This window comes from Podarcis muralis, chromosome 8 (genome assembly GCF_964188315.1).
Source record: "Podarcis muralis chromosome 8, rPodMur119.hap1.1, whole genome shotgun sequence".
Classification (NCBI taxonomy): Eukaryota; Metazoa; Chordata; class Lepidosauria; order Squamata; family Lacertidae; genus Podarcis; species Podarcis muralis.
The window spans coordinates 48,087,618-48,113,814 of NC_135662.1; the positions used below are offsets into that span (position 1 = coordinate 48,087,618).

Genomic DNA, 26,197 nt, shown 5'->3' on the forward strand with positions numbered 1-26,197 from the left:
TGTAGTGCTTATGCGACTGTGAATAAAAGGTGGCTGGACTCATTGTCTCGGGGTTTGTGGGGGGGGGAGAGGTGATAAAACTGATTTCCAATAAGTGCCCCCCTTTATTTCCATAACAAGTCTTTGAGTCTGTACTCTGAATAGGGACACCAGGGACCTAGAAGGTGCAGGGCTTGTCAGTCCAACCCCTGCACAGTCTCATCAGGGCTGTCCTTAAGGCAATTGGAGCAATTGGGCCAAATTGGGTCCTGCGGGCTGCTCCTAAGGATCTCCCCGCACAAGGGCAATCTAGATGGATTTTATTTATATCTATAAGATTTTGCAGACTTTGGCTGTGAACTGGAGCCAGTAAAAAAAATAATCCAAGTTGCGCCCCACTGCTTCAAACTGGGCCCCACTGGCTAGCCCTGAGTCTCATAGTTGCTGGGCCTGAGAAGCCCCACCCTTGCATGAAGTCTTGGGTTTACAATTTTTGGGAGAGGGGAGACTGCGGCACTGGGGAGCGGGCAGGATGGCAAGGCCCCCTAGATTTAGAGGCCTGAGTTGCCCTGCCCTTGCATGAAGTCTTGGGCTTGCAATTTTGGGAGAGGGAAGACTGCCCACTGGGGAGCGGGTGGGCTGGCGAGGCCCCCTAAATTTAGAGACTCTAGGCTTCAGCCTACTTAGCCTATATATAAATCCGGCACTGCTCAGACCATGTGGTGGGCTGGACTATTTGGGGGGGGGGGGATGAACGAATTCCTATGTCCCACAAATAAACCATAGATGCATTTTAAATAAAAGCACACATTCTACTCGTGTAAAAATGTGCAAATTCCCGGACCATCCATGAGCCAGATTTAGAAGGCGATTGGGCTGCATCCAGCCCCAAGGCCTTAGGTTGCCTGCTATAGTCTGTCTTTAGCATTACAGACAGATTTACTGCCATCAAAGGAGACATTAGTGTATATAGGGCACAAGAGTCCTCAGGCTCCAAGAGCCCCACCAAACCCATCAATCTTTTTTAAATTATCACATGCAATAATCTTGTTGTGCACAACAGTTATACAGTAATTTCAGTTTGTTTTTATTCATTTTTCTCTGGCAGAAACATGCCTAGTTTGAGGGTTAATTCACCCTTCTATCTAATAGGATTATTTGATAACTATTCCAATAGACTGTGTGTGTGTGTGTGTGTGTGTGTGTAAGGACAAAGGAAAAAGGGGGGGAAATACAAGAGGTGTTCTCAATTGAAATGCTTCACAAATATATTAGCATACCTGAGACCTATAAACACCTCCAGAGATCCCTTAGCACTACAGTAGAGGTTATCTTCCACTAGAAAGGCTTAATAACAAGTTCACGGCCAATATTTACTTACTATTGTTCCCCAAAAAGATTGTTCCCCTAGGAGCATCTGCAAGTGTGCATTCAACAGAAGTGCCTAGTGGTTTATTTCACCAGGGGATTGTTTCTGCAAATAAATATTTGCTTAGTTTAGGCAGACACCCCAAATATAAGCAGCCATGCAAAAAGGTGTTATTTTCTTGGTGTAACTACCACTTAAAGATAAAATGCCTCTGGAGAGGCCTCAATTATGTTTTCTCCTTGTAAAGGTAACCTTCTAATTAACTAGATGTCCTATAAAGGATGATGCAGGGTGCTATCAGGCTGTGTTGCGCATCAATAACATGCCCATTTCAATTGAAAACATCTGTTATTCTAAAAAAGCAAAGGGGGGGAAACACCACTACTATGGTTGCCAGAATGATAAGTGCTTGCCTTTAGCCAATATCCCTAAAAATAACAAAAGTGTAACAATCACATAGTGGTGGAAACAAAAAGAAACAAAGCAACAGGGACTGCCTTACTTCATTTCCTTTCCAGATGCCCAGTGAATAAAGCTATACAAAAAGACTTCCTATGTGTGATGTTCTAATCTAACAATGGCAGATACCGGCGAGAAAATGTTAAGCCATTCTATGAAAGGTTGGAATATATATTCAGCTGTAAACAACTGTTCCATTTGTAGCTCGATGTGCTTGGCATAACAGCCTAAGCAAAACTCCACGAAAGCCTGTTATGAATCGTCCTTCAGACTCGGGAGAAGAATTGTGTTGTTACCACTGAGAAAAGAATGAAAATCAAACTACGATCAGCAAATTTCACCATTTTACGTTTCTTCTCAAAGGCCCTATAAATGTTACCTTAGTCATGTGTGAGCTGCTTTTCTATGAGTGTTTCCTAGATGGCTGGGATAGTGTTTAAAAAAAGCTATTGAATTAGGCTGATCGGGTAGATCCAGACCATGAACTGAGCCCTCCACCAGAGGGGTTTCCAACTCCATGGGAGCAGCCAAAATGAAGTAGCTCAATCGTGGCTGGATACTCTCAGTGTCAGGGTAATGGAAAGCAGATGAATTATCCAACGGAACAAGTTGGAAGGAAGCTGACGTTATTAGAGGGCCATTAGAAAAAGCAGATGCATTCTAACAATGACAAATCTGCACAATGCAGCACATTTGACAATTTTAGGATCTTTGGAGCTTACACAGTAGCTTTCTAGTTTCACAAGGGAATCATACAATTGCAACCATTCTGATACCATCACAAGATGACAGGCATGTTACACACTCTTCATAATATTATTAACCTGCTGCATTTCCCAGTGCTTTTGAGCAGGGAACATTTTAAGATACATTTAAACCACATCAAAACCTATGGAGGTATCTCAACAGAACACAAATCTGTTGGCTACTCTAGGTTTTGCTCTTCATTAGGATGTTTCTTCTCATTATGTGATGTCAAAACTATCTAGGGCTTTAGGCAGGTGCTTGTTAGCATGAGCCAAAATAAAACTGGCATCCATGACAGCACAACCCACCAGGAAATTCTTTTGTTCATCCCCCTCTGAGTTGAGCAGTTGCTCTACAATAGGATCATAGTTTCTGTTTGTGAGTCAGCAAAGAGGCTTTATTAGTCCATGGCATACAAGGAAAATAGTTTTTAAAACTATGGCAATAACTGAATAACTGTAGCACTCTTGGTAAGTTTTTTTTTTTAAGTGGAGAGGAATTATATGGATGTGTGAAGAAATTATGTACCAATTACATTGTGATGTGCAATTACATTTGACAAAGCAGCACCCATTTCAGTATACAGCCTTCTTACTATATCGAAGTTGGTTTGTCGTGTGGCCTAGAACAGCCTTTGCCAACCTGGTGCCTTCCAGATGTTACGGGGCGCAACTCACATCAGTCTCAGCCAGAACAACTGCAGCTACCTCCATGTCACCACTACAGGGCTGTTTTTAAGTGAACATTCAACATGGTGGTACAAGTCTACACTGGGTTAACCAGGACAGCAAAAAGGTGACTATGTAGGAAGATCAAATGCTGTGAATCTTTGCTTGTGGATATTTTTTAATGAAGACTGGCTTTGGTATAAGTAAAACATAGAAGAATGTAGATTTTTACTTACATGTTTTTGCAGTGTTTTTGTACCACGGTTAGCAATATGTTGTGTTGGTGGACATAAAACTGAAACTATTAAATTGCTATCAGAATAAAATCAGGATTAAACATTGATGCCAAGTATTCCTTTGGGTTTATGAGATTAGATTTAGATATCAATTCACCTGCCTAAGAACATCTCAGGTAATGAAAGTCACCAGAATTTTATGTTCATAATTTCTTCCTGATTGTGTTGCTATATTAGCTGACAGTGATTTGATGGGCCTTCTGGTGCCTTTTCCACTGTCTCCTTTGAAGGGGATTTGTCTAGAACAACTTAATGCCATAGGAGTATTTCATTTGTACCTCTCTCCCAGTGTCTGTGGAAGAAATTCAATGTAGCTGTGTAGTAATTGTTCCACCTGTACAGTCGTACCTTGGTGGATGGATGCCTTAGCAATAAAACATTTTGGCTCCCGAACACCACAAACCCGAAAGTGAGTGTTCCAGTTTTGCAAACGTTCTTTTGGAAGCCAAACAGTCTGCGGGACTTCTGCAGCTTCCAGTTGGCTGCAGGAAGTTCCTGCACCTTGGAAGTTGAACGTTTTGGAAGTCGAAAGGACTTCCGGAATGGATTCTTTTTGGCTTCCAAGGTACGACTATACAAGTATTTTAGCTTGCCAAGCAGAGCAACCCCCTTTCTCCTCTCTGGGGGAAGAAGGGGGAAAGCCCCATTGCAGTAGTAGAAGTCCATTTAAGGGCTTCTGCTAGTGGGATACGGTAGTTGAACCCAGACCTACAGTATGACCAGATCATTTTAAAGTGCAGCTTTAGAGAAGGACCAAGGCCCAGTGATGGACCACATCCTTTGTGGGCAGAAGGCCCTAGGTACAATACCTAGCATCTCCAAATAGAGCTAGGAAAAGTCTGAAAGTCTGAAAAGCCTAGTAAAAGTTCCTGCCAGTTACTGTAGTCAAATCTGCGCTTGATGTACCAATGGTCTGACTCCGTATAAAATAGTCTTCTATTTTCTTAGAATAATAAATATAGCTTTTTGCACTCCCAGTGCAGCACTAAAATGCACAGCTGAGAATGTTTTTTATCAGTGTGGGAAGCAAGTCATGCACACTGGAGAGCAACATTAATCTCTCCCACTGATGTGGACTGGTAAGAGACTAGCACAGGCAGTAGAACTTCCTGCTGTATTCTGTGGGTGTTTTAATCACTAAATAATTGCATGCAAATATCCAAATAAGAGCCATCAGGACATTGCTTGAGGACTCCTGTCATCGAAATGCTTATCCGATACCCCAATCAACTAAATTCAAGTAGCCTCAGAGGAATTCAACCACATGAAGATGATAGCAATCTCACTTATACAACCTCCAATTATGATTTTCTATATTTCATCAGACTGGATATATGGGGCCACTCAACCTGTTGAAATCTATTTTATTATCTTTTCCCAGATGATACTTCTAACCATTTTTCAAGGCATTCATGCATTTTCAGAATAAAACATTTTAGTTATGAAAAAAACAATTATAATAAGGCTCTTTAGAGGTACTCCTCATTCAGCTAACACTAGACAATATATTCAAGGCCATTCTCTTTTACAGAGTGAGAAAAGGCTGTTAACAGTGTACTCAGTTTTGTGTCCGTATACAACTTTGGTGTCTTGTTCTTGTTCAGATATGGTGTTTTTTTCCTGATCCTCTTAAAGATGTGTACAGCAAAGGTGAAACTTTCCCCATTCAATTTCTGACCTCAAGGCTTTTCCCACAATGAGAGCTACAAACCTCTGAGACTTTGATGATCCAACTAGCAGGTTTTAATCCATGTTCAACTTGTAAAAAGAGATCTTCCAAATCCGGACAGCTGTGGTTATGGAAGCATTCTGAACTTGGTCATTATCCTTTTTGGTTTCAGAGAAAAATAGTTCCAATTGCTACAGCTATGGGGCACCATATTTCAATGAGTTGGATAAAACATGGTTAGCCTTTTCCTTCAGAAACCTGGGTTTGGATAAATAGTGAGTTGGGGTAGGGGGTAGTTGGGAATCTGGAAACATAAAACTGTAAAGCAAAACCATAGCCAGTTGTCCTTACTGTGTGGGGTGACCATATTTCCAGGCGTGGCTTCAAACATATGAATGGATTTGTTCAAAACCAAGATACATTTCTATACTCTCTCTCTGACCAACCTCAAAACGACTATGTGTATGTCATTGTCTGTTAGTTGTTATAGATAGATAACTAGAATAAGAATTGCTTTGCCCTGAAGTGTTCACAGTTGTGGGAACTAAAGGGTTATTTTGCTTTATTTTTCAGCCATATCACTCAGTCATAAAGCTGAAAGCAACCTTGAAAAATCCACCTGAGTGAATCTTGTGATGTCAGGGTGAGTCAGATGGGTCGAGCACTACTACTTTGAGAAAAAACAGCTGCCATTGAACGGGAATTGCCTTACAGTGGTGCCCCACAAGACGAATGCCTCGCAAGACAAAAAACTCACAAGACGAAAGAGTTTTCCGTTTTTTGAGTCGTTCCGCAAGACGAATTTCCCTATGGGCTTGCTTTGCAAGACGAAACGTCTTGCGAGTTCTTGCGAGTTTGTTTCCTTTTTCTTAAAGCCACTAAGCCGTTAATAGCCGCTAAGCCGCTAATAGCCGCTAATAGCTGTGCTTCGCAAGACGAAAAAACCGCAAGACGAAGAGACTCGCGGAACGGATTAATTTCGTCTTGCGAGGCAACACTGTATTCTAAAAAGCAGCTCTTCAAAGGGAAATTTCCACATATTCAAAAGCCTGCTTCCTGAAAAACTATTAGGTGGGCCAGAGCATTGGTTCTACATAGGGTGCTGCACCCACTGGCCTGACCTTGCCTACAGGTCTGCTATACCCAACAGGTTCATGGCATTACAATTTGTAATACAGCAACTATGGCTGCCATCCTAACTCCTGGCCAGGATCAGGAAGGCTGTATGGATCAGTAGAACTGCTGCTGCTCCAAAGCTCTGCCATTGGGTCTTCCAGGACAGAAGGGGAGGAATAAAGCTATTGATTGATCAGAGAGGCACATATATCACTCTTTGCTGGGAGCTTAGGTTCCAGTGGCCTGGGTCCACCCCAAAACACCTCCTTTCTGGGATGTTCTGCAGCCTACAGCCCATGCTTTTCATGGTCAAGCCTATGCAATGGCAGCTCCCAGTGGCACAGCCTAGCAGAGCAGAGTGGACTTAAACTTCTGCTGTATCCTACCTATCACCAGCATGGCAAATTGGGAATTAGGCCTGCTCTGCTTCTTGTTCCACACTTACACAGCTTAAGACGTTCACATGAGCCCTAAAGACAACATCAACATGCACTTCGTCACCCCTCATGTGTTGGGGACTGAACATCTGCAGCAGGGAGCCCCTTGAGCTTGGCTGGCTTCCCATTTCACTTACAACTCTGAACCTCCATGGTTCTAAATCACAAGGGGATCCTAGACAAGCTGAACAAGCCACAATCATCACCAGGGGCGAGGGGAAAAATGCCTGCACTTTGCCATTAATGCAATGTTTTGGCATTCTTCTGCATTTTCACAGGGCTGACCTCTGACACTGGAAACAGATCTTTGGCAACTGCACTAATTCAATATGTTGATCTGGTGGTCATCCTTCTCCTCTTTGTGGTACAAGCTCTCACCTCTTCTGAAAATGTTTCAGGCAATTCCTCAAGAACATCCTGAGAGCTGGGGGGGGGGGGTGCCACTTCTTTTAAAATACAGCATTGTCCTGGGTGGCAAGATTGCCAGGGCCACCAATTGTAGTCTGGGTAGAGGTATAAAAGAGCAATTTATTGTATCGAAATTATGCAGTTCCATTCCAGGAATTTCACTCCCCCTCCAACATTTGTCTGTGGTCCAAAAAACAAACAAAAAAACCACCAACCCCAAGACTGAAATGAACAAACCCCAGGACTGAAACTGTAACTTCAAGGCAGCTTTTTTTATTTTTCTTTCCCACCTTTCAACCAGCATTGCTGTCTGTGTCACCGTGATGCCTCCTGAGCCGCTCTTCCTCCTTTTGGCTCCAGCCGTTCTTTTGTCCACCATCTGAAAATGGCTCCCTTTAGTTTCCAGCTGTACTCATTCCAAATGCTTTTTGTAAAATGTACCAATCTGGCCTTTAGCCAGCGGGATAGCATTTACCTCTGTCCCTAACCTAAGCTAGGAAAGTTTTTAACAATGGGAAAAGAGCTGTTTCTTCTCAAGCAAGCCAACAGAACATCATCTTACAACATATTTTTATTATTTTTATTTTTAGAGAAAGGAAGTATTTTCTTTCAAGGCTACCTGTCCAATTACAAGACTCGCTGAAAACTGAACGAACTGGGAGAACAGGAAAGACATAAGGGTATCCTCAGCTTCTGTGGGGGGTGTTTTTGCAAAATGCACAATTCTTGAATTTTCCAGCCTTTTATTACCTGCTTGATTTCCTTTCATTAAATATACATATAATCTGCTGAAAGATAAAAGGCAGCTTTATTTTGCATCTTCTGCAGCAGCCTCTTTCAGCCCTTTTATGTTTTGGTTTTGTTCTGGGAACAGAGCATAATGGCAGCTGCTCATACTTCAATAAAAGACACTCCATGCAGCATTCACTTGTAAACATGTTAGTGCTCCCTACGTGGGCATAAGGGGCTGTTCAGAGTTCTCACACACCTGCAGAAGGCTGCTGCATCCGACTACAAAGATCTGCAGGCCCAGAAGAGGACTGCCTCTTGCAAATGGCACAGATACAGTTCTTGCTTCTGAACATCAAAAGCTCAAAGCCCCACTCGAACAAAACACTATGGATTGGAAAACTGTATTCCACTCAGGGGTGATCTACATCATAAAAATCAGATGAAAACAGGTGCGGCAGGGACTGGGAAATCAAAATATGTGTGGCTGTTTTATTCTATTCTATTTATTTTATTGCCATATTTAAGCTCTACTCAATAACAATGGTCTCTGGGCAACTTCCAGTATTAATCAAATGCTAAAAGTTTCACCCATTGCTAGTGCCACTGGGAAGAGACCCATTGGAATTAATGAATATGACTAACTTAGGTCCATTAATTTCTATGTGTTTACTCTGAGTAGATCTCCGAGCAACCAACCAATAAAACAGGAGATTTAAACAGTAAATACCCAGCTAGATGGGCAGGATATAAATAATAAATTATTATTGTTGTTGTTGTTGTTGATTAAAAGTTTTAAGGTGTTTTTAAAAGACCTAAGAAAAGAAAAGCACCTTTCGCTGGCATTCCACAACCAGGGTGTCACCACTGAAAAGGCCCAGCCACCTGCCCCACCTCATTTGACAGGGGGGGGGGGACCCAGTGAGGGGCCTCAGAAGTTAATATTGTCAAAGTCTAAATAGGCACATAGAGGAGAAGGCTATCTTTCAGGTACTATGGTCCTGGGCTGTTAAAGGCTGAAACCAGCATTTTGAATTGGGCACAGAAATGGAGTGGAAGCTAGCACAGAGAACGAAGCAGTGGCATAATATTTTCAAATTGTTCAGTACTGGGACTCAGCTACTTAATTTAATTAATGACCACATGTTGTGTTTTTAAAAAGTAAATGCCAATGGCAGCCTTTTTGCTAATGCTAATTACCCTGTAAGGCGGGTGGGGAGTTAGCACTGGAGATTGCAGCTGGGGAAAGAAGGTTCAAACCTACTCGCCCTGGGTACTGTCACACACCAGGTATTTTATTTAAAAAACATACAATGCGGCTGCTAATCACCTGTAGTCAGCCCCCAGTGAACAATTTAACAACCCTTCCTGAATCAACAGACGTTTCCTGACCATTTGCAAAGGCAGTTTCATGCACAACGTATTATTCCCAGAGCATGGCTAGCTGCTGCCTGGGCGTCTCTGACCAGGTAGGGTTGCAATTGGTGTGTCAGACTAAGCTGATAAAAGGCACTCAAAGCCACAAAGGCCACCTGAGCTTCTGTTGCCTTCACAGGAAAATATCTATGCTTTTAAACATATTGTGTAGATATATACAATAAATGTATTGTGTAGATATATATAAACGTATTGTGTGGATTTATATTGCTAAACTTAAAAGTGGAAAACAAAGACAACCAGAAAAGCAACAGCAAATTTTCTCAGCTTCTCCTCCTTAAAATAATGTTTTCAACCCTAAACAATTTCCTTAGTGCCCACAAGCGTCTGTTTTACTTATCACTTGTCCTGAGTAATAATCTGAACTTTGCTTGCATACTGCACTGGTCCATCAGAGACTGAAGTTAGTTTAAAAGAAACTTGAGAGCACTGGATAAGATCTGTTTCATCACAAGATCAGTGGTCCTTGAAAGGAGAAGGCTGTTTGCTGTTTCTTATGGGTGGCCTTCATAAAAACTCTTGGCACGTAGAAACCTAGCACATTGGGCTTTTCTCCCTGATGTGTCAATTTTCTGCATACAGGTGAAAGGGTTTTATTTGATGTTCAATTTATTCATAGTGAATCTCAGGCACAGTCTAGAAATTGAGACCTCTCCCTAGAGATGATCAAAGGGGTTTATTGCATTAAAGGATAAAATGCTATATCACTTGTCAGTACATTCTCATGATGTGCAACAGAGTCTCCTCAAGCTTTCAGCATAAGAAAGACTAAAGAACTTTGGCCTTGCTGTGACTTTAATAGGGGGAGTGGGGAAGGGATAGCTAGGCTGATGGAGTTGAGCTTGGAAAATGTTCACAGAAACTTCACAGAAGGAAGAGGAGGGATATGGCACAGTTCAGCCCCAGGATAGCATTGTATGAGCAGCCAACCACATCTCAGAAATCTGAGGAAAGATTGGGAAGGAAACGGAAATGAATCAACAAATTTCCCATCATGGTGAGAGAGGAGGGTGACAGAACTATCTCAGAACTTTGTTGGAAAGGTCTTGTAATGTCCCAGACAAGACTTTATGCTTCTCCTTCTGGGAGAAAACAAGGAATTCCATTCATGCTCAGGGCATTTATATATTGTCACTGCCCATTGTGAAGCTTTAGAATAATTTAAAATTTAGTGTTCTAGGATCCTTTAAATTTCTTTCCAGTTCTAATGATGAATATCCAGTTGGGGGCACTATTATCCCCTCACAGCATATATACACACACACATACACATTTATATAGAGCAAGGGAGGGGGAGAGTAATGTGAACACAGCAATGTGATTTTCCTTCTCTAGTCATTGTATTTGGCTGTCTCTTACTTTCTCATTTAAACACACACACACACACACACACACACACACACACACACACACTCAAAATATTCAAACCTTTTAGAACAACAAACGGCCACTTTCCAAACTGTATAGCAGGCACATTTTGAGAGTGTCCACATTGAAGGCATATCTGCCAAGAGAAGTATGGGGATCCTTTCCAGGGCTCAGCTAAACTGTATGCAGCTAAATGTTGAACATATTTGCCTTTCTCAAAGAGCTACACGTCATTTATTTTAGCTGCACTGAGAAGAAAACAACAAAGCTGATAACGGGTCTGGAATTCGTTACATCAAAGAATAGCCTCAGAGAACTGGGTATGTGCAACATGATAGCAGATAGGGCAAATAATACAAGCATTCAAATATCTAAAAAGCTGAGATTTTACCAGAACTGCTGAGGGCTACTTCTCACATTACATATGGATGGTGTGGACATGCCTTCACAAGTTATTTCTGTGTTTTCAATGTCCAGTAGGGATAGTTGATTAAGATTACTGTCTCCAGGGAGCAGCAGTAGGGAATAGTACTACTAAGGAGCCTGCCTTCCTTCACACACGGCAGTTTAAGACACTGGCTGTTTTGCTAAAGTGTTTTTGTGTCATCAGACACAATGTAGGAAACATCCCAGAGGCAACAGCAAAAAGTACAGTGCTCATACTGGAAACAAACAGATTTAGGATTCGTATTTTTAAAACTATCTTTAGGAATTATTTTGGGGCAACAATGCTAGTTACCTAAAGAAGCTATAAATCTCCTTTATAGGAAGTTTTGTTGTTTTGTTTTGTTTTTAGAAAACTGGGAAAAGACCTGAGAAGAATAATAGTTCAGGTCTACAGAATCTTGTCTATGTGAGGAGATGGAATAGCTAATTCTTGTACTTGTCCGACTCTATGGGATGGCTCCAGTTCCATCTTTCTGTGAATATAATCCAACAGGTGCCTCTCTGTAATGGAAGAGGAAGAGAGAACATTTCTGGCAAATCTTGCTTCTCTCTGCTGGCAGGGGGAATGCACTCCCTGAAATCTGCTCTAGAAAGGATTGGCGGATATCCAGAACAGCAGGTCCAATGCAGCAGAGGCCTATAGCAGGAAGTGGGGTTGACAACAAGCCCCAGCTCTCCTTTTCCACTAGTAAATTCATCTTCTTAGCCAAAATCTCTTCAGTAAAGAGACGGCCACAATTATATTCAACTCCATGATTCTATTGTTCTTGAAGATAAAAAAAACAGAGATTTTCCCTTTTGTTATACTGTAGTTGGCCAAATAATATTTAATGTGAAGAATAAATGTTTTGAAGTACTCCTTTTTCAGGTGGGTTATGTCTGGTGCTTGAAGTTATCTCTATAAAACTCAACCCTTCTCTTCTAGTTGTGAGCTGGATAAAACATTGAACTATAAGATATACGAGAGGCAGGAAAATAAAAGCGTTGATGAGGAGGGAAATACAGTCAGAACACAATTATAGGAAAAGGAGGGAAAGGTGAAGAATAAGTGGCTGCTAAAGAAGGGGCAAAAGGAAAGCAAAAGCCCTTAGGGCAACTAGAAATCCAATTATGTACAAGTAGAAAGCGGAGAGGTATATTTCTCAGGCAATAGCTTGGTTCTGTAGCCTTGTGTATGGCCTTACAGTGACCTAGTTGTAATTATAGGTCTCCTTAGGGAGATAAATTGCTGTTTGATCATCAGACACTTGTGCTAGCATGAGTGCCATTCACATGAGGGGAGTTTGCACTGGTGCAGCATTACAAAGACAGGGAGGATTGAAAGCATAATAAGCAAAGGGTCGAGCATAGGATAGACAATACGTAAGTAATAACAGCAGATTATGTGCATTGCAGTGCAAATTCTTTCTGCCTAAAACAAGCAAAACACACATGGGAGAGATATGAAATGCTGCCTTGTGGACAAGTACAAGAAAAAGCAAAGAGGTTTATTATTTTATTTTATTTTATTTTAATGATCTTGTTACAAACCCGGTTGTAAAACCAGGAGCTGCAGCTGACATGAGGTCGACCTACCTGGAAGGAAAGCTCAGTGTTAGAGCATCTGCTTTGCATGCAAATGGTCCCAAGTTCCATCCCTGAAGCCTCCAGGAAGAGCTGTGAAAGTGTAGACAACATTTAGCTAGATGGACCAATGGTCTGACTCAGTATAGAGTAGCTTTTGCATATTGTGACACCAGCCACGTTGACCAGCTTTGCTCATTTTGGTTGCTGGCTTGCACTGAAGCTAGAGAAGCAAATAAGGTTTCTCAGTTGGCATAGTGCCCATAAAAGTTTTTCCCCCACCTGATAACATTGTGATATTCGGTGATTGGTAGGTGGGAGGCCTCACCCATCTACCATGGTTTAAAGACCCAAATAATCAAGACTGACGTGACTTGAGAGGTGACCACCATCTCCAATAACTTGCACTAAAAAGGTAAATTAGAAACTATTTCAAATAAAGGTTTCTATAATTATATAATATGCCTATTTAAAATAATTGTTTCTCACTCTTACTTGCTGCCCACAGTCTCTTACTAAGGGGACCAATCAGGTCCCACCTGCTTGATTTCAGCCATGCCGAAACTAGTTTTGATATACATGCTAGCAATAGTAATGGCTGAGTCACTCGGGATTTATCAGTCTCAGACAAATCATATCGCCTTACTTTAATACTTGGTTTAAAAAGACAGCAGCCAAAAGACTTTGCGCACCTAGATTTTCCATACGTTTTAGGCAAATCTGCACATAAATGGATTACTATGTAACCACCTTTAAAAATATGAATCAAGTAATAAAATAAAAGAGGCTTCTGCTGTTATGGCAATTAGATGTTGCTTGGACCTAAGACTGCTAAGGAAATTCTCAAAGAAAGAAATATCAGAAGTCTTTTTTGGGGTCAGTACATTTTAACAATGTATTCTTAGCTATTGTTTCTTCACATATTGCTCATGAGCAGGTCCAGAAACATTACGGAAAAGATTACGTTTTGTTTCACCCATGTAATGTTATTCTTTCTTCTCTTTTGTTTTGCTACAAGGGATTTCCGTACACACATAAGAAAAGAAGGTCAGTTTCTTGATACTATGAGTAAAGTATTAATCATAATTAATCATTAGTCATAAATGCATTAGTCATAATAACCATAACCTATCATAACAAAATGTAAAAAGGAAAGTCAAAATAGTATTAAAAGCATGACTAAGATAATATACATTTAAATTATGGATTGCATCCAGCATCAGATTGCACCTATTGAATTTATTGGACATGTCTTCCAGGAAGATCAAGTATTTTTAAAAGACTGGAATAAATTATTAATTTACTTAAAAGACCACTGTAAACAGTTAAAATAATTGGCAGGGGTGTTATGACACTTGTAATGTGGGATTAAGTATGGTAACTATAGATATTTAACAGATGGATAAAGGAAAAGATGCAGAAAACGTTATCTTGAATATGGAAACCATGGAGGGAGGGAAGAAGGTCCGAAGGTTCAATAGAACCTTTTATTTTAATGTTTGACATGGTTAAAGTTAAAATGTATAAAATCTTGTAAAGCCAATAAAAAAATTATAACAACAATAACAACAATAAAGTATTGGACATGTCAGGCCCATTGATTTTAATGGGACTACTTTGAGTAGAACTTAGTTGGCTTGCTATAACCCTATCCTTGAGAGCCAGTGTGGTGTAGTGGTTAAGAGCAGTAGTCTCGTAATCTGGGGAACCGGGTTCGCGTCTCCGATCCTCCACATGCAGCTGCTGGGTGACCTTGGGCCAGTCACACTTCTTTGAAGTCTCTCAGCCCCACTCACCTCACAGAGTGTTTGTTGTGGGGGAGGAAGGGAAAGGAGAATGTGAGCCGCTTTGAGACTCCTTAAAGGGAGTGAAAGGCAGGGTATCAAATCCAAACTCTTCTTCTTCTTTTAACTCTCCAAGGTAAATAGAATGACGGAGAAACTGAGTCGTCAAGCGAAGAGAATTTAAGTGACCACTGATCAAATTGTTCCTAGAAAAACATATGGCCAAGCTGCATCCTGTGCCTTATCAGTTCAGTAATGAGCGAACAAGCCCATTTCTGTATAATAACATCATTTTGTTCTCTCCTCTCTCTTGCCCTCATCACGTTGTGTTTGACCATGTAGATAATGGGTGACTCAAGATGACAAAGGACTCTTTCATCATCCCTGACCATTGGCCATGCTGGCTGGGGCTGATGGGAGTTGGAGAACACCAGGAGTGCCATAGCTCCCCATCCCTGATACATATTATATGCCACATCTTCAAAGACCACACCTCACTGGAGAGAGGTTTCATCTATTCCAGTGTTTCCCAACCGGTGTTCCGCGGCACACTAGTGTGCCGCGAGACGTTGCCTGGTGTGCCGTGGGAGGGAGGCGGGCGAGTCGGGCGGCGAGAGGCGGGGCGGCGGCGGCGAGGATCCGCGTCGAGCCGGGGGCGGCTCCGCGGTGCTGGTGCCGAGGTTTCTCTCTCCATTCTCCCCTCACACACACACACAGGAAATAACACAGAATCAGCTGACAGGACCCGGCCAATGGGGCGGCGGCGGGGCAGCGCGCGCAAAAGGGAGGAGCGCGAGACAGCGGACGAGGAGGAGGCCGGCATGTCCGGGCAGCAGCAGCAACAACAGCAGCAGCAACTCCCGGCGACGGCTCCTCAAGCCCCGGGCAACCCTACTCCCTCACCGGCCTCGGCCGCCCTCCTGCTCCACCCGCCGCCGCCTCCCCCGCCGCCGGCCACCTCGGCCCCGCCGCCGCCCCCTCCTCCACCCGCTATCGCCGCCACCACCACAACAGCCGCCGCCGCCTCAGCTGAGCCCATGCCTGCCGGGAGCGGTGGCGGCAGCAGCAGCAGCAGCGCCCTGGTGCCCTTCCCTCACGGCGGCGACCCGGCCCTGAACGAGCAGGAGAAGGAGCTCAAGCGGCGCCTCAAGCAGCTCTACCCGGCCGTGGACGAGCAGGAGACGCCGCTGCCGCGCTCCTGGAGCCCGAAGGACAAATTCAGCTACATCGGCCTCTCGCAGAACAACCTGCGCATCCACCACAAAGGTAGAGGGACGGAGGGAGGGCGAGGCCGAGGCCACCGCCATCCCCAGGCCCCCTCCGCCTCTTCCTCCGAAAGGCAGGCTGAGAAACTCCCAGGGAAGCTCTGAACGTCTCCCCCGAAACCGTCGGGAAGCTTCGGTTGTTGCCTTTCTCCGCCGAGGTCGGTGGACCCCGAGCCTAGGCTTCCTTCCCGCACCCCGCTTTCCGAAGACCGCACACCAGTTGCGCCAGTACATATTCCCCTCCCGTGACTGGAGCGGAATAGCCCTTTCTCTTCTTCCCCAACCCTTGTCGTTGGAGGAGTCCCTCAGTCCCTCGCTTTGCTGCCTCCTCCCCCCCCCCCACCCCCAAAGCTTGGAGGTTCCCCGGCAAGGGGGAGGAAAAAAAATTGAAACTTACACTTTCGTGCGTCCCTCCCGGCGTGACGCTGCGCGCTGACGTCACGGGGCTGTAATGGTGGTGTGCCTCGAGATTTTTTTCATCAAACAAGTGTGCCTTTGCCCAAAAAAGGTTGGGAAACACTGATCTATTCATACTTTATGGTTAACTGTGGTGTTTAACCATGTAATATGATTCTTAAGTGACACATACAAAATAGATGGATACTTTTTTTCTAAGCAAATAGATGGCACATAAAAAATTGAACATATTAAAATAAAACCAAGTTGTTGTTTTTTATAATCAGTCCCTGACTCCGTTTACCCTGTATATTAAAATATATTGTAACTAGGGTTGGAGGAGAAATTAAATTCAGTTCTCATTGAAAGGCAAACCCAACTAATTCACACTTTTCAAAACAACACGTGAACTGGAACATGAAATGTGAACAGCTGAAGGCTGGAATAATGAGCAACAGAGAGAAACAAAAGCTGACGGATTTGTCCATCCCTATCCATGGTGTTTTGAAAGCTGTGAAGATGATTCATATGCAGAAGCCAGTTCAGCACATGGACCATCTTTCGTATATCAAAGTGAAAATGTAAATGCGATGACTGAGCCACAAAAGGAGACAGGAAGCCTGCATACCCTTCTGGAAAAGCTGGCCTCACTAAAATCAGTAACACTTGCTAGTCAGTGTGTTCAGGGCTTACACACAGGTCACGGTGAACAGGTGTGAAGTAGTAGGAGATGTTTTAAAGTGAAAATGTTGCAGCTAAGAAGAAGGTTCCATTCTGTATTCTTTACTTGCCTTGATGTCTGTCTGTCCGTCCAGACGTCCAGAGAGAGAGAGAGAGAGAGACTTGTTTTTCTTCTGACACAGTTTAGTATCATTCTAAAAGTTCTGAAAATTTGCTAGGGGGAGAAAAGTGGACACTGCGAGTTCAGAGCTAATTTCCAACCTACTGCTCCAAACCATCCTCATCCCTTACATTCTAACTCACAGGTCTGCTGCAGTCATATGGAGTCAGATCTTAGGCCCTGAGGCTTGGGATACAAGTCTATGCATACTGATACTTGGGCATAAGTCACACTAAACTCAAGTGAGACTTATGGAGCAATCCTAAAAAGGGTTCAGGAGGTTAAGAGCAGTAGATCCTCTGCCACATCCAAAACCATGTCTGTTTGTGCCAGTTGGGGTACAAGGTGAGGCGATGGTGCTCTGATTTTGCCATGCCAGCTCTAAGATCACTTGGCTGAGGAGCCTCTTGGGGGAATCTTTGGGATTTAATGCTCCTGAAATTCCATTTCAGGGCTTGCTGCAGCCCTTTTCCTCAAGCAATTCTCCTTTCCATTGAACAGAGACCCACAGAGAAAACATTGTGTGCCATCCTACACCCAACCCTTGTCTTGGCAGCCCAAACCATTGGGGACAGAGTGTGGCTTCGTACAGAGCCCCCGGTCGTTTCACGGATTATTGACCTGTACACAGTGGCGTAGCGTGGGGGGTGCAGGGGGGGCCGGCCGCACCGGGCGCAACATCTGGGGGTTAGGGTTAGGGGGCGCAAATCCACAGGTTAGGGGGCGCAAATCCACGGGTTAGGGGGCGCAAATTACTTACCTTGCCCCGGGTGCCGACAACCCACGCTACGCCACTGCCTGTACACCACTACTTTAATCTTCCGCTGCCACCAATTTTTTTTTTTGGGGGGGGACGCAGGGTTCCCCAGTGAAGTATTGAGTCTCAGTCCAGTAGAGTTAACAAGGAAGATTAAAGTTTATTTCAAAAATATATTCGAAGCGCTGTCAGTCTATTCCCTCTCAGTCTTGACCCTGTCTCTAACTCACTCTGACTGCTCTATCTTCCCCGCCTCTCCCCCAAAAGAACCAACTGAACTAACTGTCAAAACCTCTGGGCTGAGCCTCAAAATCAGGTAGGCTCTGCCTCCGGGCTTTCTTATTGGTCAGCCTATTAACCCTTTCTCTCCCCCATTACAAACGTATCCCCAAAGAATGGGCAAATGCCACACAGGACTGCACTCTTATTTCATTCATATATGTATGTGTATACATATATATATGATTTCACTAGACAATTAAGAAATGCACCCCATGGATGTTGGGTCCTTTGTTGTCAGCTGTCAAATTACCACTTCCAATGGCAATGTAACTCTTAGGTCCATGAAGAGAAATCAAACAACCAAAACTCTAAAGCAGTCACATGAAAATATAATCCGCGTGCTAACTACTGATCCTAGCAAACATCCACCCAGAGGTTAGCAGGCACAACCACCTTATAAGCACTTCATTAAATTATGACAAAAAATCATAAAGCTTAAAAATAAATGCCTGTTTATTTAGCACTCCTGTTTGTTTATTTAAAACTCAATGAAGTGTGGATAAAAACAAACCAAAGTTAAAAAGAATGTGCAAGAAATTATTTATAGGTTTTAAGTAATTATGTTTTATGTATTACGAATGCCACTTTAAAATTAGCTGAATTTGTAGCATTTCAGGAAACCCACTAACACAATTCAAAAACCTGACCACATTATAACCCTTTATAACTAAATAATTCCAATATTTATGATAGAATATACTACCTATGGGGAAAATACATACATGGGGCTTCTCCTGGTGAAAACGTATGAAATTAATTTGCAAACAGCCTTAGTCCTGCTTATTGCTTCAAAGCTTGTTCCAGTACCATTCTGGGTGGATTGTGCCCTAAAGCACTCAGTAAACTCTATGAGCACTAAATGTGAATAAGAACACTAGGAGGTCCAAAATTGGCATAGAAGTGTTCGGGGGGCATTATGGCATGGGGTTTTCTCAGGATGAAGGGGCTACTCAGGAGAAGTAAGTCAAAGATGATTCAGCCTCATGGTCTAAATCATGGAATGAGCAATTTCTGCTGAGCTTCTTGTGACTAGCTCTGGCCCTAGTACTGGGTGCTAGTGATAGGTAGAATGGCATCTTTGAAAGAGTTACCAAACCAGGGGCAACCAGATCAAATGGAGGACAAGAACCACGGTTTACTGGTGTAATCACCCTTTCGAACCTCTGTGTGACAAGCTACATCTGCCCAAATTGTCCCTTTTTGTATCTGGTCCAGTAATGATTGGTGTCCTTTGGGACTGGTAGGGTGGAAGGTATGGAGCAAGAGCAAGTAAGAGCCAGAGTCAGTTACAAACAGAGCCTACCAATTCTTTTTCTGCCCCAATCCTCTTCCCTGCTGAGTTCCACAAGGAGCACCACTAAGACCGAGGAAGAGGCATAGGAGCCAACTCATTGGGCCCCCCGATATAATATTTGAGGGGGCCGGGCACCCTCAGGTTGATGGGCATTACCATTCAAATGGTGTGTGCATGCCTTGTCATGTGACTGATTATGCAGGGCAGGGCTTACCTGCCCCCTCCCCCCGCCAATATTTTATTCAAGTCAGCACCCCTGGGAGGAGGAACCTGACAGACAGGGTTCCCCACTGGAAAGGCTGTAAGAAAGAAAGTAGCTGGGGTCTGGCTCAGGGTAGACTGAGGTTGGGCAGTGTCCCTTTCACTCTAATGCACCAGCCACCACTGATCTTGTGACTCTACTAAATTGAATTTGAGAGGGGGGGGGAGGGAGAGAAGGAGGGAGGCAGGCTGTATTACCAAATTATCTGCTTGATCCTAACAGTGGGAATCAGGGCTTTGGGGGCACTCCTGAGGATTGTCTCCCTATTCATTGGTGATGATAGATGATGATGATTATATAGTTAACTAAGTCATCCAAATTGGGTTGTCCATAGTGGATAAACAGTCAAAAAGTGGCATTTTCCTACGTTGTTTGTTTTCTTTGCCAATTGCTCACACACACACACACACACACACACACACACACACACACATTTTCCTACGTTGTTTGTTTTCTTTGCCAATTGCTCACACACACACACACACACACACACACCCATTTTCCTACGTTGTTTGTTTTCTTTGCCAATTGCTCACACACACATACCCATTGGTTCCAATAGGATGGAAAACGAGAGCTCCAGTTTCAGGGTAATGGTAATACTCTCCTCCCATTCCTGGGGCATGTCCAGGAAACAAGAGGCCCTTGGGTCCAAGTAGATCCGAAGCATCAACCAATCCAACCATTACACAACATTGGAAGAGCTCCTTTGGGGTCTTATTGCCATTGCAGTATCTATGGCAGTGGATATTTCTGATGTCATCCTGAGGCAGCATATGAGGGTAGACCTCCCTTTCCACCAATGGAGAGAGGAAGCCAACTGTATCCTATGGTCCCTGGGACAATGCACCTTCAAGTGATTGCAATGCTTCATTTGTTCTAGCTGTAACCCCCTCTTTGTATATTTCAGCTAGCAGAGCCACCGCTTTAGATTTCGGAGGATCCCTGAATGCTCTTACACGTGCCTCCTATTGCAGTGTGAAAAGTAATAAGTAAATTAATAAATATTAATTAGAGAATAACACAGTGAAATTAAAACAACAACAAGACGTTAATATTTAAAAACCTAGAGTCTGAGTACATAAATTGCAGACTGGAAAAATATTTAAAATTGCCAGCCAACAACATTAAATCTCTAGGCATCGGGAAACTGGATTCTTGGGATTTAATAAATCCTGGAAGAACATGGGCGTAATGTTTAAGAAACACTAACAAAGCAAAAGCATGGTAAGAAAACAATGTAAACACCCCTGCTTTAGGTTATATATTATATATTATATAAAATAATACAGTGGTACCTCAGGTTAAGTACTTAATTCGTTCCAGAGGTCCGTTCTTAACCTGAAAATGTTTTTAAACTGAAGCACCACTTTAGCTAATGGGGCCTCCTGCTGCTGCCGTGCCGCAGGAGCACAATTTCTGTTCTCATCCTGAAGCAAAGTTCTTAACCTGAGGTAATATTTCTGGGTTAGCGGAGTCTTTAACCTGAAGCATATGTAACCTGAAGGGTATGTAACCTGAGGTACCACTGTATATATTTTATCATATATTATATAAAATGAAATATATAATATAAAGTCATATACTCAGAGTAGGCCCTATGATGAACATTGGATCTAGTCCAAGATATAGATATGATTTTTTAATTAGCACTGTGCAAAGGGTTTTAACTTTAAAATTAATCCATGCTATAGAAACTTTGCTTAGGATTCCTTTATTATTTTGTTGAGTATCAGATATTTTCATGATGAAGGCATTTATCTGAGTTAGAAATAAGAGGTAATACCTTAATTCCAGCTAGAAAACAATCATTGCCATTGCTTTTGAACTGCAAGCAAAGAGCTGTGAAAAGATGCTGCAGAGCTGAAAACTTCATTTGCAGCGCAAATGATAAAAGCAGCCTGTGATGCTCTTATTTAGCAAGCTGTCATTCAAAGATAAAAGACAGAGAAATGGTTCTAGTGAGTTATGAGTGCTTTCTAACTGCTCAATAAACAGACAATTCTGGCAACTGGACACGACTTTAATTGGACTATCTTGTGCATCATTGCTGACTCAGTTTCAGAGGATGTCAAGTTTCAATTACAGGTGGAAGGAACCATCGGTCAAATAGCCCATCTGATTTTCAATCTCATTTCATACAATGCCAGCAGAGTGGAGATGCAGAGGGCACCAGAACAACTTTGTTTAGATGGTAACAATTTATTTCTAAAGGCCAAATGATGGCAAAGTAAAATTGAGGGGTTTTAGACTATCACCAGATAGCTAACATAAACAACGGAAATAGATGGAGCAATTACTCCAAGAAAATTAATCTAAAAATAGCAAAGCAATTGAAAAACCCCAAATAAGCATTCCACAAACCATTCCAGTTTTGTATCTCACATTCTTGGGTGAATTTCACCTCAATTTAGCATGAGCTCTCTTGACTAATAGATTCACACAGCCCTTAAGGGAACGCATTTAAAGCAAATCGCCACTGCTCTATAATTTATCACATGTAGCCAGTGGACTCAGTTCTTAATTACTCTCACTACTATTTGTTGCTTGCATAGCAGAAGTTAAGTTTATGCCTTCCTCTCCCTATATTCCTTTTTCATTAGTCTCTTTTCATCTAGTAATCAGGGTTTGTTCCTTGTTTGTGAAAATGCAAGAGCTGTTACTTGAGGACCTTTTGGCAGAGAAATCTCTATATAATTCTTGGCACAAAGGAAGTACCATCTTGCTCAATTTAGAATCAGTAAACAATAGTTGCTACCAATTTGGATGGGAAGATCTTGTTGCACTCTCCATATATAATCAAGCTTGATTTTAAATGCCTTGCTTCTGTTTTCTTCTTTTTGTCAGTATCTGGCCTGTCTCCTTTCCCATCTCTCAGGCCAATCAAGCTACTTGTGATCTGAATCCCTCCTAAAACCCTTTCCTTCCATAAAAACCAAAACTCCCTTTTCTCAAGTTCTATCCTACCAATTTAGCTTTGCTGCATCTATGTTACTCACAGCCTGACCAAGCATTCTACTTCTACATACAGGTCTCATGGCTATCTTGACTTCCTTGGTCTGCGAGCTGACACCATTGGCACCAACTATAAGGGGCCCTGGGTGCCAGGGTACCTACAATTTTTTGGGTGGGTGCTCAGCACCCACACCATGAGGCCTCTGGTGCGACTTCCAGTGCTCTGTGAGGCCCCAAAAGTCGCATCGGAGGCCTTTGAACATGATTTCTGGGGCTCCCAGGCACTGCCATCGCATGCACATGATGTCATAACATCATGTTATGTTGTAAGCACTGCTGGGCACCCATAATCTGGGGCCCAGGTTGGCGCCCCTGGCTACCACCCATGATGTGGACCCACCCATGAAAAGGGCCTGAGGAGTGCCCTTCTTGCCACCACCTGCCACTACCTCTGCTGTGATGAGTGCACCCTAGCCATGCCCCCACCTCCGTCTCCATGGCAGTGGGGTGGGGTGTGCCCGCAGCAGAGGGTACAGCACTGGGGATATTGTTTGCCACAAGCAGCAAAATCTCCTGGACTGGTCCTGCACAGCTCTTGCTGCCATTGCCACAACACTCTAGGGAAGCTCTTGTGTTACCTAAACAACCATACCTACACAAGGATCTGGGAGGAAAGATGGGAACAGGGTTGAGAAGGTGGAGTCACTTCTGGTCCCTTGCATCTCATCCTTAGGACAACTGGAACAGTCCCTTTGTCTAGCACTGGTGCAATACTGGACCGTCAAATCGGTGTGTTCTGTGGTTCTTTTCCCCACCTGTCCAAAGTAACATACTGCTTTAGTTGATGCAAGGCAAGTCTCTGCCTGTACCACCCCAACAGCGAAAGGACACCTGGGGCCAGAATGCACAGTTGAAGTTTCCCTGAAGCGATCTAAGAGCACCAGAGCATACTTTGTGTATATTGATGGCTCATTTATTTTTATTCAGCTTATATTTAATAAATCTGGAACAAGTTCTTGCTCTCTGATGCACTGGCAAAACTCCACGGAAATAAATTGGGATGCCCTGGGCACACAGCTCATTATAGACCACTGTTTGCTAAAAAGCAGGCTTTAAATAGGACTGACAAGCTCTCGTGGTATTCCAGAGCAGATGCAGCTAAGTGCAAATGGTTCCAAAACCAAAGCCAAATGCTGCTATCGCCACTTCAGCAAAGGTTCTATCTGGGGCAGTTAGGCAGAAGCGCATTCGGCTTTTTCTTGATTTGGTAACTGAGATACATACAGAGAAATCGCATAATTCTTACATTTGAATATAGATGAACAAGTTTATGTATCAGAATGGAAAGCATCAATTTATTCATACAGACAATTAATTTAGTAATTGGATGACTGACACTATGGAACCCACTCAGTGTTGAGTGATGGCATGGCAGACAGTTACTGATGCAGAAGAAGTTTAAGATAATTTTTACCAAATAATAAATGACTTTTCTATGTCAGTTTGGGCAAATCTGTCTAAATACCTGAAAATATGTGTGTGTGTGTGTGGGGGGGTTGGAACCCTGGGAGGAAAAAGTTGGTTGAAATGGTACAATTTTGAATGAAGAAACACTGAGTAGGGAAGGAGTTACATGCCACATCTCTCATCTCAAAGCAGATTTTTCATTTTAAAAGTAATGGTAATGCTCAACATGTATTTGCACCTAACATATAATTATGCCCCAACTTTGAATCAGACCATTGTTCCCTCTAAACCAGGGCTGTAGGAGGTCTAATAAACTGAAGCATAATCTACATAAAATGGTTTGTCTGATGTGGGAGGCAGCATTCTGGAGAGGGTTTTTCACTGGACAATTTACGGTTGGAAGAGGCGTTAGATCTGGCTCCATATCTTGATGCCCAAGGGCATGAAGGATCTTTTTGCCAGCGGAGGAGGATGAACCAACTGTGGCTCTTCCAGGACACAGACAACCTGGTCACAAATTATCATGCAATAGGGGATGCATGGATCTGTTGGTTTAAGTTTCTCTCAAATCTTTAGCCACATTTCCACATTAGTTTATGATTTCCAAAAAAATATCCCCCCCCCCCCGCAAATTAAACAGATCAATAGATCTGTCTTGGTTTTGACTTGCAAAGAAGCTTCCCACTGCCTTGCTAGCTGAGATCCTTTTAACCAAAGGAACCATGGATTGAAGATAGCATGAGCTCTCTATTAACCTATAGCTGCTTGATGGTATGCTGCTTTTCCTACTGTGCCTTATCCCTTTGCATCTGGGAGTTTTACAGCAGGAGGGCCTCTTCCCAGGGGTCTCTCCAAAATGAACAAGATCTGGAATCGGTTTCAGCTTTTTAAATTCCACTCACTATGTACCAAGACATTTTCAGCAAAGTGCATCTGACCTATTAGAGAGGATAATGGTTATAAAATATCACACAATGTACAAACCTATTATCAAATCACGACTATACGAAACCATGTTTTGTGCACAAACTACACATGACAGAGTGGTATTTGACTGAGAGTCACTCAGCTTAATGGGTTGTTTCTCTGTGGTTTCATATCAAGGAAAGGCTTTGATGGCAAATGCTGTTTTCTTACATAAATGGAAGCCAGTGGGTTAGAGGTAGGGTTTTTAAAAAAATCAATGCAGAAGCAGAATAAAAGCTTATTTGTCCGTGACTATATGACCCATCTATTTAATGATAAATATATCTGCATTATGGGAAATACAATTGCTATTTAAGAGATTTATATTCCCATCTTTAGATAAGTTTAATTGATTTTCTCTTTTGTTGTACACCAGATGGAAGAGGGAAATAGGGGTAGCCTTGTGAATGGGTGTTTTTTTTGGGGGGGGGGTAGGGACCAGTAAATTAATGAGCCAGAATTGTACACTGAAGGAATTCAAATCTGCAAAGAATTAAGGAATATTGATATAATGATCACCATATGTATATGCTCAGAATGGAGAGTAGGCGCGTCACTGTTCATTAAATTACAACTTCTCTCCAAGGCATATTGTGAGTCTCAATCAGTGCTATTATTCTAGAAAAAGAGGTGCTGGAACTCACCACAAACACCCCTTTGTTCTCTTATAATGGCAATGGTGCCCACCTGAGACGTTCTGGAACTCAGTCCTAGCAAGTTCTTGCTGAAAAAAAGTCCTGGTCTCGATCATCATGTAAGTAAGTGGAGGAAAGAGAACAACTGCTGCCAAGGCATCAGCAGCCACTGCTACAGTCTCCCTGCTGCCACTACAGCAATTCCTAGGTTAGTGATTGTGTGGGTGAGTGAGAGTAAGGGAGATGGGGTGAAACTGTTCTCGGCTAGAGATCCCCACTACCAGGATTAAAATGGCTTTGCCCTTTTTCAAATGCAACCAGTACTGAGATGGCCAGCTCCAATGGCAGCCCTCAGAGCTGGTTTACATACATGTTGTTAGTTCTTCATTCCTTACTTTGTAATACAAAGCTCAGAAGCACACAATGCTCTCCTTCAAGATGAGGTGGACATCATAGCCCTCAGACTTATTCTCAGCACAAAGGGCTTTCTTCCAGCCAGAACTTGCTGGACCTCAGTTCTGGCACCTCTCGGGTGGGCGCCATTGCCATTCTAAGAGAACTAGGGAGGTGTTCATGGTGAGTTCCGGCACCTCTTTTTCTA

At 42.9% G+C, this 26,197-nt stretch overlaps 2 long non-coding RNA genes across 3 annotated transcripts; one reads left to right on the forward strand and one right to left on the reverse strand.

The window, feature by feature from the left end:
• The first annotated feature begins 5,757 nt into the window (after positions 1-5,757).
• Positions 5,758-8,069, forward strand: LOC114600069 (uncharacterized). The gene is made up of 2 exons (XR_003707457.2): positions 5,758-5,830; positions 7,019-8,069. It is a non-coding gene; the product is annotated as an uncharacterized LOC114600069 (long non-coding RNA).
• Positions 8,070-20,424: 12,355 nt separating this feature from the next.
• Positions 20,425-25,640, reverse strand: LOC114600738 (uncharacterized). Of its 2 annotated transcripts, none has more exons than XR_003707642.2 (4): positions 24,751-25,640; positions 23,181-23,343; positions 21,360-21,497; positions 20,425-20,541 (listed from the first exon to the last, which is right to left on the reverse strand). It is a non-coding gene; the product is annotated as an uncharacterized LOC114600738 (long non-coding RNA). The 2 variants fall into 2 exon arrangements; XR_003707641.2 differs by having other exon boundaries at positions 23,185-23,343; positions 24,751-25,637.
• Between the last annotated feature and the right edge of the window lie 557 nt (positions 25,641-26,197).